Raw genomic sequence first — 18,103 nt, 5'->3', positions numbered from 1 at the left:
CTGCATCAAATTGGTCTGCATGGCTGTCATCCCAGAAGGAAGCCTCTTCTAAAGATGATGCACATGAAAGCCCGCAAACAGTTTGCTGAAGACAAGCAGACTAAGGACATGGATTACTGGAACCATGTCCTGTGGTCTGATGAGACCAAGATAAACTTATTTGGTTCAGATGGTGAGAAGCGTGTGTGGGGGCAACCAGGTGAGGAGTACAAAGACAAGTGTGTCTTGTCTACAGTCAAGCATGGTGGTGGGAGTGTCATGGTCTGGGGCTGCATGAGTGCTGCCGGCACTGGGGGGCTACAGATCATTGAGGGAACCATGAATGCCAACATGTACTATGACATACTGAAGCAGAGCATGATCCCCTCCCTTCGGAGACTGGACCGCAGGGCAGTATTCCAACATGATAACCACCCCAAACACACCTCCAAGACCACCACTGCCTTGCTAAAGAAGCTGAGGGTAGAGGTGATGGACTGGCCAAGCATGTCTCCAGACCTAAACCCTATTGAGCATCTGTGGGACATCCTCAAACGGTAGGAGCGCAAGGTCTCTAACATCCACCAGCTCCGTGATGTCGTCATGGAGGAGGGGAAGAGGACTCCAGTGACAACCTGTGAAGCTCTGGTGACCTCCATGCCCAAGAGGGTTAAGGCAGTGCTGGAAAATAATGGTGGCCACACAAAATATTGACACTTTGGGCCCAATTTGGACATTTTCACTTAGGGGTGTACTGACTTTTGTTGCCAGCGGTTTAGACATTAATGGCTGTGTGTTGAGTTATTTTGAGGGGGCAGCAAATTTACACTGTTATACAAGCTGTACACTCACTACTTTACATTGTAGACAAGTGTCATTTCTTCAGTGTTGTCACATGAAAAGATAGAAGAAAAGATTTACAACAATATGAGGGGTGTACTCACTTTTATGAGATACTGTATGCTCATATACTAAGTAACAGGATTATAGGAAGAGAAAGAAAAGCGAAAGAGAGATGAGCTCAACATTCTGCTGCTTCTCCTTCATTGTCCAGTCATAGGCTGGGGAAGGGACCAGATCTGTAAATGTTACTTAACTGCAGCAAAGAAAATCAATATCAGTATCAATATTTGCAATTCTAGGCTTCTGCTAGTGGTGACTGCTCACCACCCGAGTGGCCTCCAAGACGTTGCTCTCTCCGGTTCTCCTCTTACCTAAGTACTTTCTCTCTGTTACCTACAACTCTTCTGTATTTCCTCCTCTCCTCTTCATCTCTCGGAAAGTATCCCCCAAGGCTCTATCCTCTGACCCCTTCTATTCTCCGTCTACTGTATACCTCTTTCTTTGGTCAGTTGATAATCTTGCATGACTTCCAATACCATCTCAATGCTGATTACACCCAAATCTATTTCTCTACTCTTTAACTCACACGTTTAGTCTCCTCGCACATGACTCACTGACAGGTCAGTATGAATGTCAAAAACCACTTCCTCAGACACAATCTTTCAAAAACTGAACTCAGAACATTTCCTTGTCCCTGTGCCACCCCGTCAGAAGTCAATATCAACATCCACAACACAACTATTCTTCCTTCCCCTCAAGGTTGTAGGTTGTAATCCTGGACTAGCACCTCTTATCTCAGCCCCACATCCAATCACTGCCCAAATCTTGCTGCCTTCATCTTTGTAGCATTTCCAGAATTGTTTCCCTTCTTAACCACTTAAGGACCGGAAGGATTTGCCCCCTTAATGACCGGGCCATTTTTTGTGATACGGCACTGCGCCGCTTTAACTGACAATCGCGTGGATCATGCAACGCTGTACCCAAACAAAATTGACGTCCTTTTTTTCCCCACAAATAGAGCTTTCTTTTGGTGGTATTTGATCACCTCTGCGGTTTTTATTTTTTGCACAATAAACAAAAATAAAATGACAATTTTGAAAAAAAAAAACTATGTTTTTTACTTTTTGCTATAATAAATATCCAAAAAAATTAATTAAAAAAAAGCTAATTTCTTCCTCAGTTTAGGCCAATATGTATTCTTCTACATATTTTTTGTTAAAAAAAAAAAAAATCGCAAAAAGCGTAAATTGATTGGTCTGTGCAAAAGTTATAGCGTCTACAATTTTTTTTATTGTTTTTTTTCTCTTTTTTACTAATAATAGTGGTGATCTGCGATTTTTAGCGGGACTGCGACATTGCGGCGGGAAAGATCGGACACTTTTGACACTTCTTTGGGACTACTGACACTTATACAACGATCAGTGCTATAAAAATGCACTGATTACTGCGTAAATGTCACTGGCAGGGAAGGGGTTAACCCTAGGGGGTGATCAAGGGGTTAAATGTGTTTGCTGGGAGGTGTTTATAACTGGAGGGGGGGACTGACTGGAGGAGGAGAGAGATCGCTGTTCCTAATCACTAGGAACAGCAGATCTCTCTCTACTCCCCTGACAGAATGGGGATTTGTGTTTACACTGACAGATCCCTGTTCTGGCTCTCTGTGGAGTGATGGCCGGTGGACAGCGGACATCGTGGCCGCCACCCATAAGCAATGGTTTCGACGTCACGCGCGCCCTCTATTGCTCTGATTCGCGCAGGAGAGCCAACTTGCTGCAGTATAATGACGGCGGCTGGTCCTTAAGCAGTTAAACAATGACACCACCAAGCTACACATTCCCGACCTTCTTTCACCTCGACTACTGTAACTCCATCCTCATTGGCCTACCTCTACACAGAATATCCCCCTTCAGTCTATCATGAATGCTGCTGACAGAATTATCCACATTACTCTACTCTGCCAATCCCTTCGCTGGCCTCTGCTTACCCAGGAATACAATACAAAATACTAACAGCAACATACAAAGCCGTCCACAACTCTACTCCAAGCTACACCACCAACCTTGTCTCAAAATATCACCCAAACCGTCCTCTCCACTCCTCCCAAGGCCTCCTTGGTCTACAGCTCCCACATCACCTCCTCCCATGCTTATCTCCAGGACTTCTCCAGAGTCTCTCCCATCTTTTGTAACTTCCTACTCCATTCTCTCCAGCTGTCTCCTACTCAGTCAACCTTTAGATGATCCCTCAAAGCTCAATTCTTCAGGGAAGCCTATCCTGCCTCCACCTGAAAACTGAAGTTTAAATTGCTATCGCAAGATGTGGGAAGCAAGCTAACGTGACACTCGACTTTGTCAAACGAAAACTAAAGTGGATTATGATCACTGACAAGCTCACATGCACCCTCCGCAACATCCATGACTAAACTAGTTAGGACACGGTATCTTTGGATCTGATATTTGTCAATAGAGTTGGGCCGAAGAATCCCCGGTTCGGCTTGTGCCAGAACTCTCAAACATCTCAAAAGTTCAGACACAAACTCCGAAAACCCATTGAAGTCTATGGGACCCAAATTTGAAAAGTCAAAAGCCCCCATTTTAAAGGCTTATATGCAAGTTATTGGCCATAAAAAGTGTATAAGGTCCAGGTATTGCCCTGGGGGACATGTATCAATGCAACATTTTTTTTTATAGGAGCAGTGATTTGAAGAGAAACAATAAAAATTAAAAATTCCTTTAAATATAGTGCGTGGGGGTCCCCTTAGTCTGCCTGTGAAGCGGCGCATCTGTACCATGTATAGAACCTGCTGCAGCAAAAATGACATTTCTAAAGAAAAAAAAAAATTTAAATTGCTGGCAATACAATACCATTACCGCCAATTAAAAAAATGATGTGGGAGTCCCCCCCCCAATCCATACTAAACGCTTTGAGTCTGGTATTGATTTTAAGGAGAACACCACACCAAAATGTAAAAAAAAAAAGCATGGGTTCCCCCCCCAAAATCAATAACAGACCCTTATCTGAGTATGCAGCCCAGCAAGTCAGAAAAGGGGGGGGGGGGGCGAGTGAGCGCCTCCCTCCTGAACCATACCAGGCTACATGCCCTCAACATGAGGGGGTGCTTTGGGGTGGGGAGGCAGTTTTTGACAATTCCTTTATTTAAAAGAAAACAAAAAAACAATGTACCCCTGATGTAGATCCATCATCAATCATGGCACTGCCACCAGCGGACACAAATAAAGAAAGAAAAAAAAACGCTCCGCCTGTGACAAAGGCTAACCGTCGAATGCCTGCTCTGCTGTTTGACAGTTCTTCTTTAATAGGTAAGGGGTGGGCCACCTGGTGACGTCACCGACTGCATGGCCCGGTGATGGAGCAGGCGTCGTGATTGCCGATTGGCTCGAACTGTTTGCCCAAATTTATATTTGTCAACAGACTAATAAGGCCATGGGAACATCCTCTACATTGTCTTCAAGCTTTCTCTCCTTCCTATTTTTTTTTACTCTTTCTTCTCTTTGTTTTATGAACCCTGGGTATCATACTGTGCAACTACATGGTTTTCCAATTGTTGGCTCCACATTGGACCACTCTCTTTGGGGAACAACATTCAGTAGATTTCTTATGGAATATGCTCTGCCCCTCAGCAGATCAGGGACAGCTGGGATCAGTCTTTCTTGGTTGGGGCTTTAACATTTGTTTTTTTTAATTCTGTTGTCTCTCTGTGAGAATCTCCTATTTGAACAACTTTTTTGTATATCACTACTGTATTCCTGAATTATAATCAACGATAACAATAATAATAATAGTTATTGGGTCATGTGGTCTTTGTTGAAATGGGGTATCAGCCGGGGTAAACTCTTCTTCTTTGGCAGAAATCACAAGACCAAACATCTAGGCTTTTGTAGATGATACTTTGTAATAAATCTAATAATCGATCAGTTTATAAACAATTCTGTAAGACATATTACAGACCAGACAATCTATCTCTAGTCTGCTTGTGGCAGGTCTGCATTAGCTGTTCTTTTCTATGTCTTTATAGAGTATTGCATACTGTATCATTTCATGACTTCCATAAGCATATTATTGTTAGAAACCATGAAATCAGACCGAGAGAGAAGTACAGTTAAATCACACTTGTTTAATAATAAAAGTAAAAAGAACAAACCTAGTCAAAACATAGCCAAAGTTCAGTAACCGGAATGGATAGTCAGCCAAGCCAGAAGTCAGGGATCAACATAGTGAAACAGCAAGCAGGATCTGGAGCCAGAAGGGATGTCAGCAAAGGAAGTCTTTAAACAGGAACTCAGGAGATCGTCTCTGGGATGTTGATCAAGGCGAAGGCAGAGCTCCTCTGGACTGGGCGGCTTAAGCAGGCAGGACTGACGAGCAGGATATCATCAACAGCTGAGTAACTGTGGAGAGAGATGGGAGCTGGCAATTAGCCGACAGCTGAGCGACCAGCTCAGAGAAGGAAGGGCTGAGCCCAGCCCTGACAATTATAAGCATAATATAGAAATAACATACACATGTTTACAATGTTATAGTGTATTCTTTTAATTCCTTATTTTCATTTTCCAGCATTGATATAAAAATACAGTAAAGGGAGTAGACAACAATAACAGCAACTGCGGGAGCCGAGGAGCATCCACTGGGGTCACTGAACAACCCTGGGATGAACATTGCCCTTTCTCTGGGTTTTCTTGCTGCCCATGGAACATCCCAGATAGCAAGCAATTGAGCTGCAAGTTTGAAAATGACTTGCTAAGAAATTGCTAGGCTTGCCGGGCTTCACAAGTTTGTTGCACAGTTGCAGCAAGTCCACATTGCATGACTCCAGATCAACTTTCTTTGCAAACATTTTTGCACGTCTGGTGCAAGTTCTGGTTCAGTTATGTTGTGCAACAGTCATCCCACCACAGGGGGTCACTGTGACTGAGTTTTCATGCTGTAAACTTGCAGAGCTCTTGCTGTAGACTCACCACTGCAACTTCGCTCTTGCTAGAGACTTGCCACACAAATTTTCTGCAAATTGGAGAAGTGTCATCTAGGACTTGTGCTTCAAGTGCTCTGCAAGTGTGCAACTTGCCAGTGAATGAAAATGTTCAGCAAGTTACTTACAATTCAACAATTCAACACTGCCACACATTTGTGGCAAGTTATCTTTGCTATCTGGGATGGTGATACTATTTGGAATATTAAAAGATAGCCTTTGGAAAGACATTTGGCTTCGTTTTGGAAACCTCTCCCTGGGTTTTCCTCTGCAGTTTATCGAGTATAATAACACAATCTGGAACAATTTACGTTTTTGGAAAGATTCTTTGGCTTCCATTTGTTCCCCCTATGGCTTACTAATACCTGCGGGTTCAATTCCCCTTGGTCTATGGACCTCAGTGACTCCTTGTGAATGCTGCTTTATCAATTTTTGGATATCGATGTTGTGACAATATATGCAATACTCCTGAAGAAGCCGATTGGCGAAACATGTTGAGCAAAGAGCATTTTATCAACAACTTAAGAATCTGTATCCAATATTCCTTGCTTGTTTTTAAAGCTTAAGAGTATTTTTATATTTTTTTAATGATTAAGCACAATAAACAAATGTTTTTATGACTTGTGTGTTATGGCACCTTTAAAGTCCCTTTATCATTATTTCTAAAAAATATTCTCTTTTGGGATGTAGGTGCCTTTGATTTCCAGGTTTAGTGGTATTTAACACCAAATCCCTCTGTCCAACAAACTCTTTGTCAAAATATTTTAAAGGGGTTGTAAAGGCAGAATGTGCATTCTATGCATTAGGCTAAACAACCCCCCCCAACCCCCCCTAATACTGACTTGAGGTCCCTCTCTGTTCAGCGATGTCCACAAGTCCCTCGGCCATCCGAGATTCTCCTTCCTGATTGGCTGAGACACAGCAGTGGCACCATTGGCTCCTGCTGCTGTTAAAGTAAGCTAGTCAATCAGAGAGAGGGGACGGGGCCGGTTTGGAGCTCCATGTTGGAATGGACACCGGGAGCTGTGACTCGGCTCGGGTGACCCCATAGCAAGCTGCTCACTGTGGGGGGCACTGAACAGGAGCGTGAGGCAAGGATCACAAAAGAAGGACCCGAGAAGAGGAGGATCTGGGCTGCTCTGTCCAAATCCACTGCAACAGAGCAGGTAAGTATGGCATGTTTGTTATTTTTATAGTAAAAAAAAATTGAGACTTTACTATCACTTTAAGGATCATTAAATAGACAAGGTATACATAATAAGAGAAGAGATATTTTATAGAGATACAGCCACAAATACAATTAAGCTAGCTGGGGTCTCTCGAACAGACCTGGTTGGATTTACTCCAGAAAAATTTCTACTCTGAGTTACAGTATTTGCATACTACAAGAGTGGGGCCAGCTAGGTTGGCCAAGTTTATTGACTTGGTGGGTTGTTTTGTGAAACGGGCGAAGAATACTTACCATGTGAAAGGAAGACAAGGACAGGTAAGCAGATAGAGCTCAGTAAAAAGAGGAGAAGAGAGATGGGAAGGGGTAGTGGGTGTGACGGTCCCCGGTACTCAAGAGGAGTCCTGTATGTCCATCATATAAGCTTCCCTTGCCCGATAACAGAATGATACCAGATCCCGCAGCCCACCTAGTCACCAGTCGAGAGGGTTTTTCACCACAGCGTAGGGCAGTGAAAAACATAAGACTGTTTATTGAAACACAGGCACAAAGAGATATACACTCAGGGGGCAAGCCACCCTTCTTTGCATAATGACACAGGGCGGGGTAAACTGCGCATACAGTAACATGAGACACAGGTACGTTCAAACTTTTCAAAAAATAATTCAATCAGTAACTGACAACCAACATAAACTATGCTAATCCACCTCTAGCAACTAACAACTGACAGTGTTTTAAATAACCCGTAAGCTAATCAACATAAACATATAACACCCCACAATGGTTCAATAGCAAAGTACGGTGGTCACAATTTTAATCACCTGTTCAAGAGATGAGCAGACTGACTGAAACTATAGGTGACTTAATGAACCTAATTATCAATGGGAACACAATGGGAGAGACAGAAACTTGTGTATTTTTTCCACTAGACAAGTCATCAGACAACAAACAATGTCCCGGTTGTCTGAAAAGGTGGAATTCATTTATCTTCATAGATTTCTTGTTGATAAATATTTCTGTCCCATTTGAAGGAGCCTCTCCAACCCAGTCTGCAGGAGGGCCACCATATTCCCTCTGACCATTAACCTGTAGAAAATTAATATTTCCTCTTTCCAACCACTCCAGAAGGGAAGCTTTATTGACCTTATTGTCACAAGGGCCACGTATCTGATGTAAACCCGAAGTAGTGGGGAGGCCTCCTTTGCACCTCGGGTCCTTAAAGCCTTTGGAGATGGAGACAGAGACTTGTTTGGGACAGAGTGGCACGGGTGCCAAGGGTGTGAAGCACTGTGAAAGCCTTAGTCCGGGATACGAGCCGAGGTCAAGTCCAGTTGGGCAACAAAGCATTAAAGGGTTAATCAGAAAAAGAATGGTCAAGATCCAAGCCGGGGTCGGTTCCAATCTGGCAGCTGAGTACAAAAGGGGCAAAGAAATAGAATGGTTAAGGTACAAATCCGAGGTCAAAGGCAAGCAGCAATCATGAGTAGTCAAACAGGTTTCCAGGTCACAACAGGTTCAGACAGATCACACACTAGCACAGGAACAAGGGGGGACTGAAGATATTCCAGCAATTTGGCAGTGTCTGGGCTTATATAGGGAAGTTTAACGCCACTTCCTGCGCGCCTCCTGGGCATTTTCCCACCTTTTTCCATCAGGCTGAGGTCACTTGCTGTGCACGTCCTGGGCATTTTCCTGCGCTTTTCCATCAAGTTTTCTTCGCAGGTGTGGGTTGGCGCCCTGAGGCGTCTTTGGCGCATGCTCAGTTGGCACGGATTTCCTCTCGCGGAAAGGCGCCATTGGTGCATGCGTAGTAAGCCGTGGACTCTTACACTTATTCAAAGAAGTAATCAAAACCACTCTCACAGCGTCCATTAAGTGGTTGTCCATCATTATAGAATGATCTGCTTTCTCCATGGGCCATAATCAGTGGGTAGGAGGCTTGCCCCTAGTCCTTTCCAAAAGCCCCCTGTCCTGGTTGGGTCTGTGACAGTGGGGATATGGAGAAAGGGGAGATGAAGGGGGTAAGAAAGTGAGGTGGAAGGTGTTGGGATAATGATGGTGGCCCCTGCAGGGGATACAAAAAGCACCTATGTAAAATACATTAAAATAACCCCACAAGGCAGTCTTTTTGGGTCTCCAACAACATTTGGCGTTCAGCAGTAGCATGAAAAATTGACCCAGTACAACCAAGTCATATGGAATTGTTTGTCCATATAATTTGCTGCTGCCATTAAATCATCCATGGTCCTAATTTGTTAATTTATTTACCCAAAGACCAATTAATGGGTTTGCTGATTCTTTCCAGATTAAGTAAATGTATGAGGAGCAATTCCCTATAGTGTTATATTGCCATAGGAGTGATGTGGTGTAGGATGCCAGCCAAGTCATTCCCCAACTGAACCTTTTTATTTTTAAATATATTTTGTATGTAATGTATGTGTGGCCACCATAGGACTATTTAGATACTGTACAATGGGGACAAACTCTTAGAACTGGCTGCAGTAAGGTCTAACCTTCGGGGCTTCTAATTGAAGAAAGGAGAAATAGTTTTACTAACTTCTTTGGAACTAGAATGATTCATGTAAATCTAACTTAATCCATTAAAGTTAACATTGGGGTGGTGTTTCCCTCAGAGACATTTTTATAACTAGACGACATCTGTACAAGCAATTTTTCGTGAAAATTGGACGTTTTTTGCTGGCAGTGACTCCAGCTTTTCGCGTGATTCCCATACTTTGGTGGTGCCGGGTGCAGAGGGTGCTTGAAGTATACAAATGGAGATTTTTGCAGCAAATGTATCATTTGGTGCTTGTAAAATATGTTATTCTTCTCTGTAATAGGTAGCTACATGTGCATGGGCCTTTAAGGGAGTTGTTTAAACTAAATTCCACTTTAACACAAAAGTTTTAAAAAAATATGTAGGCAAGTAGAGCATAAAATAAAAAAAAAACAGCGTTTACTGCAATGCTCACCTTTTCTTTGATGCTGTTCCTCACAGGCAGTCTGGTCCTTCCTATTGCTGCCACTGGTCTGCCAGGCTTAATGGAGTCCAACATGATTCAACCCACTTCCTGTGAGCTCTGGGCATCAAGGACACACCCCCTGCAGGCACATCATCATCACAATACCCTTTTCTCACTGGGCATACTGTATGGCACTTACACAGGACACTTGCCCTGTTCAGGACAAGAGCAAACACCATACACTCCTGGAGGCAAAATAAAAAGGAAGAAGACCCAACATATCACCCAAGAGAAGTTAAAGTGATTGTAAGGGTTTTTTTTTTTTTTTTTTAAATAACAAACATATCATCTTTACCTCCACTGTGCAGCTCGTTTTGCACAGAGTGGCCCCGAACCTCGTCTTCTGGGGTCCCCCGGAGGCTCTCTTGGGTCCTCCCCACACAGGTAACCCCCTAGGAGAAGAACTCTCCGAGGGATTACCTTGCGGGCGCACTCCCCGAGTACAGCTTTCTGTGTCCATAGAGGCAGAATGCAGGATTCGACCCCAGATTATAGAATGATCTGCTTTCTCTGTGGGCCATAATTAGTGAGTAGGAGGCTTGGCCCTAGTCCTCTCTAAAAGCCCCCTGTCCTGGTTGGGTCTGTGACAGTGGGGATGTGGAGAAAGGAGTGTGCACGTCCCGGGCATTATCCTGCCCTTATCCATCAAGTCTTCCTGCGCAGGTGCGGGTTGGCGCCCTGAGGCGTCTTTGGCGCATGCTCAGTTGGCTCGGATTTCCTCTCGTGGCAAGGCGCCATTGGTGCATGCGTAGTAAGCCGTGGACTCTTATGCCCCGTACACACGGTCGGATTTTCCGATGAAAAATGTCCGATCGGAGCGTGTTGTCGGAAATTCCGACCGTGTGTGGGCTCCATTGGACATTTTCCATCGGATTTTCCGACACACAAAGTTTGAGAGCAGGATATAAAATTTTCCGACAACAAAATCCGTTGTCGGAAATTCCGATCGTGTGTACACAAATCCGACGGACAAAGTGCCACGCATGTATAGAATAAATAAAGAGATGAAAGCTATTGGCCACTGCCCCGTTTATAGTCCCGACGTACGTGTTTTACGTCACCGCGTTCAGAACGATCGGATTTTCCGACAACTTTGTGTGACCGTGTGTATGCAAGACAAGTTTGAGCCAACATCCGTCGGAAAAAATCCTAGGATTTTGTTGTCGGAATGTCCAATCAATGTCCAACCGTGTGTACGGGGCATTACACTTATACAAAGAAGTAATCAAAACCACGCTCTCAGCGTCCATTAGGTGGTTGTCCATCATTATAGAATGATCTGCTTTCTCCATGGGCCATAATCAGTGGGTAGGAGGCTTGTCCCTAGTCCTCTCCAAAAGCCCCCTGTCCTGGTTGGGTCTGTGACAGTGGGGATGTGGAGAAAGGAGAGATGAAGGAGGTAAGAAAGTGAGGTGGAAGGTGTTGGGATAATGATGGTGGCCCCTGCAGGGGATACACAAAGCACCTATGTTAAATACAATAAAATAACCCCACAAGGCAGTCTTTTTGGGTCTCTCCAACAACATTTGGTGTTCAGCAGTAGCATGAAAAATTGACCCAGTAAAACCAAGTCATATGGAATTGTTTGTCCATATAATTTGCTGCTGTTGTCAAATCATCCATGGTCCTAATTTGTTAATTAATTTACCCAAAGACCAATTAATGGGTTTGCTGATTCTTTCCAGATTAAGTAAATGTATGAGGAGCAAGTCCTTATAGTGCTATATTGGCATAGGAGTGATGTGGTGTAGGATGCCAGCCAAGCCATTCCCCAATGCATCATAGGATGCATTAAGGTGAAAAAACAGGTAGGTTTACAACCCCTTTAACTAGAAAACAGGTATTTAGACTAAACAAACAAATAAAAACCAAATGTGGGGAAGGGGAGTGCAGTTGATGGGTTTTGTGCCCAAGTTGGGCTTTAATGTTAGGGTTTAGGTTGGGTTAGATTTGGGTTAGGGTTATGGCTAGGGTTTAGAGGGTTAAGTGTCAAGTTAAAGTGTATGTCCAACCAAAACATTTTCTGAAGTTACATAGTTAGTCAGGTTGATAAAAGTCCATCCAGTTCAACCAACATAAAAAGAAAAAATATATGGAATGAATAAATAGAAAACCTCCATATACACAATCCTATACCTACAGTTGATCCAGAGGAAGCCTTACAAAGCACGATTCAGTTTGCTCAAGCCGGGGGGAAAAGTCATTCCTGATCTCCTGAAGACAATCAGATATTCCCTGGATCAACAATCTTACATAGTTACATAAAAAAGACAATAGTCCACCCAGTTCAACCTGTGAAGGTGTATGTACATCAGTGTCTATAATGATTTCCCATATCCCTGTATGTTGTGTCCTTTTAGATGTACGTCTAAAGCTGGATACACACTATACAATTTTCTGTAGATTTTTTCCCTTCAGATTTACCAAAACCATGTAGTGCATGGGCCTGCCTGATTGCATACAAATTCAAACTCTTATGCCGCGTACACACGACCGGTTTTGCCGTCGAAATAAACTCCGAGGGTTTCTCCGACGGAATTCCATTCAAGCGGTCTTGCCTACACACGGTCAAACCAAAGTCCGACCATCTAGCACGCGGTGACGTACAGCACGTAGGACAGGACTAGAAAAAGGAAGTTCAATAGCCAGTAGCCAATAGCTTCCGTCTCGTACTTGCTTCAGAGCATACAGACGAGCATTTTTCCCGATAGGAATTGGTTCCGTAGGAAATATTTAGAACATGTTCTATTTCTAGGTCCGTCAGAATTTTAGAAAAAAAAAGTCAGATGAGGCCCACACACGATCAGAATATACGATGAAAAGCTTCCGTCTGACTTTTTCTGTCGGACATTCCGCTCGTGTGTACGCGGCTTTAAGGTTTGACCTCATATTATATGGTTGTGGTAAACCTGAAGACAAAAATCTGCAGAAAACCTAATGCCCCGTACACACAATCAGACTTTTCAACAACAAAACCGTGGATTTTTTTGTTCGAAGGTTGTTGGCTCCAACTTGTCTTGCATACACACGGTCACACAAATGTTGGCCAACAATTACGAACGTGATGACGTACAAGACGTACGACAAGCCGAGAAAAAGTTCAATAGCCATTGCAGCTCCTTCTGCTTGATTGCGAGCATGCGTGAACTTTTGTGCGACGGACTCTTGTGTACACACGATCGATAATTCCGACAACAAAATTTTGTTGGCGGAAGATTTGAGAACCTGCTAGACAACATTTGTTGGCAGAAAGTCCGCCAACAAATGTTCGATGGAGCATACACACGGTCGGACTTTCAGCCAACAAGCTCACATACAACATTTGTTGTCGGAAAATCCAATCGTGTGTACGGGGCATTATAGTGTGTATGGGGGTCTAAGAGTCTTTTAAAAATATCCATACTCCTCGAAGTCACCACCAATTGTGGGAGAGAATTCCACATCCTTATAGCCCTAACAGTGAAGAACCCCCTACGCAGTTTAAGGTTAAACCACTTCTCAGTCTTAATGTGTGCCCCGGGGTCCTTATACACTCCCTAGGACTGATTAGTTTAATTCCTATGCTGGGATCCCCACTGAGATATTTGTAGATTGCTATCATGTCTCCTCTCAAGCATCTCATCTCCAGCGAGAATAAAATTTAGTGTGTTTGCAGCCGTTCCTCGTAATTGAGGCCCTTCAGTCCCCTTATTAGTTTTGTTGCCCTTCTTTGGACTCTCTCCAGTTCCAGCACATCCCTTCTGAGGACTGGTGACCAGAACTGGATGGAAAACTCCAGATGAGGCCCAACCAGAGTTTTATAATCTCTGGTGTTATTACTTATAAATATTAATATCCAGTGATAATTTTGACAACTGTTTCACCAGACAAGAAGTGAGGGAAAATCTGGCACATGGACACAGACAATATGACAGGAGTTATAGTCTTCCCCTACTCTACCAAAAGGTGGTAGGTCGGTTTTTGGTGGACGTTATCTAGACGGTTAAAGGACTGATGAGATCTCTACACTGAGCTTCCATGCCAAATGATGGCTTTATCTTGAGGACTCTTGGGCAGGGGAGCACCTACATATGAATGGACGTAGCTTTTTGTTACTCACCCAACTGCTGCAAAGTTGAGAAGATCTGAATGGCTGTGAATGACATCATCGGAGAAAAATAATAATAGTACATAGATTGATCAATTACGCACATGGTAACAAAACACGATGACAGCCCTCAAAATTTCCACTTGCCTGCTCGCATTTGGTGAGTGGAATCTAGCAGAGGGCAAGTGTAGAGCAGGGGTGGACTGGGCTGACAGTTTCCTGGCTGATCACTTCTGGCAGAAGCGGTGCAGCCTTTTTTATAGGGCATCAGAGCGGCCCAGGGGGCAATTGCCTCCCCTGCCCCCTGGGCCGCTCTGATGCCCTGGGAAAAAAGTTTGCACCGCTTCTGCCAGAAGCAATCAGCCAGGAAACTGTCAGGAGAAGAGGCGGCCGGATCACACAGAGCAGGGATCTCTAAGTGTGACACAGCTTGAAGATGAAACGCCAGCCGTTGTCAAACAAAGTCCCGCCTCCTGGTCCGGCTCCTAGGATAGACAGCACACTGGTCCAAAGCCTGTTCAGGAGGCGGGATTTTGTTTGACAGAGGCAGGCTTTTCATCTCCAAGCTGTGTCACAGCAGGAGATCCCCCCTCTGTGTGATCCGGCCAGCAAACCTCCCGATTCCTCCCTGTAATCCTTGCTGCATTGATGGGCTCTGATGAGGCTGCGATAGGCTGCATTGATGGGCACTGATGAGGCTGCAATAGGCTGCATTGATGGGCACTGATAAACACTAATGAGACTGCTCTCATTTTAAACATTTTTAAAGGGTTGAACCTGTATATAGACTTAAATTGTTATATAGCAAATCCCTGAATACTTACAAACACCGAACACACAATGATGGAGGGGGGTGAGAAAGAAAAAAGTTTTTTAGAACAAGATTGCAGAAATAATACAAAACAATCACGTACCCATAATTAATGAAAGTTTAATTAAAACTTTCCGTTCTTGTTTTTTGTTTTTTGCTCTGTCTCTTGGTTTCGGCTTTTAGGCCTTCAGTTGACCAGACCCACCTTTATCCAATTAAAGTAGGGTCATATTATTAGTCACCAATTCTAGTAACCATACTATGTACATGGACCTTGGGTTACCCTGCCAGCTTAGTGATAACCAGTGAACCCAGATGTAGATGAACAGGTGTACACACATAGGGGTATATGGGTTACCAGGTAGTTCTGATTACAGGACATGTGCCAGGATGATTCATGTTAGTATATGGCACCATGTATATATATATTTCTTACAGCTGTATTTCTTTCTTATGCCCCGTACACGCGGTCGGATTTTCCGATGGAAAATGTCCGATCGGAGCATGTTATCGGAGATTCCGACCGTGTGTGGGCTCCATCGGACATTTTCCATCAGATTTTCCGACACACAAAGTTTGAGAGCAGGAGATAAAATTTTCAGACAACAAAATCCGATCGCGTCAATTCCGACCGTGTGTGGCCTGTTCCGACGCACATGCTCAGAAGAAATTTCGACACGGAACAGCTCGGTCTGGTAAAATGAGCGTTCGCAATGGATACAGCACTTTCGTCACGGTACAAAGTTAAAAAAGGTTTAATACAGCGCACTCTCTTCTTCTTTATAATGTGACAAGAATTAAGTAGTTTTGCTGCTCATATTAACACATACTTCTCACAAACTTATTTTGTTGTTTTTTTCTTGGGATTCCCTGAATATATTGTTATTTGTCACATCTGACATAATGTTTTTTTTTTTCTTTTACTTTTTTTTGTGCTTTAAAGCCATTTTTACTTTAGATTTTATGTTTGTATTTTTTCCAAGGCTGATCTTTGTTTAATCTTATTTTTATTTTTACTCCAGACTATTTTTGTGTGTGTTTTGTGTGTCAAGTTACCACAACACCATTGATATCTTTTATTATTTAATCTCAAGGAGATTGTTTGGTGTTGGTGTCCCTTGTTCGTTTCACATTGTATTTTTGAAATGTACCTGAATCCTCACAAACAAACTGTCCTTTTTGAAGTAAAACACATAGGAGAGTATAATTCAAAACAAAAATCATTTATTAAGGGCTCAGAACCAAACAAAGAGGGAGGCAACGTTGGATAAACAGGAGAAATTAGCGAAGCCTGGGACCCCCACGGCAGACATCAATTCTTCAACATCAAAATTGATGGCCTGAGGAGTCCATATGTAAGGGAGGATAGTCTGGTCCGGAATTTGCAGAGATCCGGAAAGCAGCAGATGACATCTGGGTCCCCAGGCTGTGGTACCACAAGAGGCTGCATCTTTTGGCCGACCAGACTGGATCCAGGGTCCTCACTTTCTGGTCTTCCTTCCACGCTTTCTTCCGGGCTGTGGCTCTTCTGTTGGAGATGTGGCAGAAGGAGGAGTAGGACCTGGAGGAGGAGGAGGACTGGGAGGACCTGGAGGAGAAGGAGGAGGAGGAGGAGGACCTGCAGGAGGAGGAGGAGGACCATCTGTGAGTTCGCAAAGGTGTGTCTGAGATGTAATTTGGGCCCTCATACCTTTATTAAGAGCCTCCAATATGAGCGACTCACACATGAGTTGTTGTCCCTCCTCCATCCTCTGCATTTTATATGCAATGACGGCAGCAATGTCCTCCTCCACGGTCTGTGGTGCTCCCAGGGCCTCTGTAGCCCTCCAAAAGAGTCCTCTGGCAGCCTCCTCTAGGGCACTCCTCCTCCTGCCACTTTCTCTTTCCAGGGGGGGTGGAGGGACCTGCAGATCAGCCAGCCGGCTCGGCCCGGCCACCTCCTGGCTGAGCCTTCCCTGTGTATGAAAAAGGGACATGGTTTTAGTTTTTGCTTCATCAATCACAATCCTAAATTAGTACTTCCAACTAACATCTAGTTAACATCATTGATTGGACAAGCAGAAATATTTAGAAGAATGCTATACCTGGCTCAAGCTGGGCTCCTCCACATGTTGTTGCCTGGAAGGCCCAGGTTGGGTGTCAGAAGCCTCAGCTGGAGGGGAAGGAAGCGTGGAAGGAAGACTGGAGAGGGATGGCCTGGGTTCAGTCTGGCCTGCCAGAAAATGCAGCCTGTCATAGTACCACATCCTGGGGACATAGATGTCATCTGCTGCTCCGGATCTCTGCGAATCCAGGACTTTCTGGCGCTCCCTTACATATGTGCTCCTCAGGCCACCAATTAGGATCTTCAAATGTGATGTCTGCCGAGGGGATCACCTGCTTCACAATTTCCAACAATTGATCCAGCGCTGCCTTCCTCTTTGTTTGGTTCTTGTAATGTGGGTGGTTAATCTCCCACAGACATGGCAGCTCCCTTAACATATCAATGAATAGTGACATGAAGTCATTATCTTTAACTAAGATATCCATGTTCACTGCAAGACACAACACAAGACAAAGCCTAATGTCAGACAAAACTCTCCTAATCTTGTTATAATATAGGCCTCAATCTAGAAGCAGTATAGGCACAAGTATGTCTCTTACCTTCGTTCTTACGATCAGCGCCTCCAATGCTCCTTCCTCCGCTCACAGATCGTACGTAATACGCACGCGTGTTACGCTTTATACACACTGCGCATGCGTGTAACTCCGCCCACCCCTGACGTTCTTTCTAGTCTATTCCCCGCCCCTTTTCGTTCTGCGCAGTGGGGGAAGAGCACATGGCTGTGACACAGCAGGTGCGTGCTAATTACAGGAACGAGGAGGAGGAGGAGGAAAGCCTGGATCCGGACACGTCCCGATCCAGAAGGAGCAGATTTAAGGCCTCAAATATGTCCTTTGGGGAGATGTTGGAGATGGTCGACATCCTGAAGAAGGCCGACTATGATGGAAAGTATGGGCCTTACCCCAACCCCAATATCAGAAAGGCCAAGATCATTGCGAAAGTGGTCAAAAGTCTGCACCGGAATTTCGGGGTACGAAGTTCGAAAGATCAGCTCAGGAAGCGGTGGTCGGACCTGAAATTAAGAGAGCCTGAGCAGTACAGAAAGATCCGGAGAGTGCTGCAAAAAAGTAAGTAGTTGTGCTGTGTTCCTATTCTTTTTGT

The sequence above is a fragment of the Aquarana catesbeiana genome, linkage group LG08 (assembly GCF_042186555.1).
Source record: "Aquarana catesbeiana isolate 2022-GZ linkage group LG08, ASM4218655v1, whole genome shotgun sequence".
In the NCBI taxonomy this organism is placed as follows: Eukaryota; Metazoa; Chordata; class Amphibia; order Anura; family Ranidae; genus Aquarana; species Aquarana catesbeiana.
Note: the sequence above shows the minus strand (reverse complement) of the source record.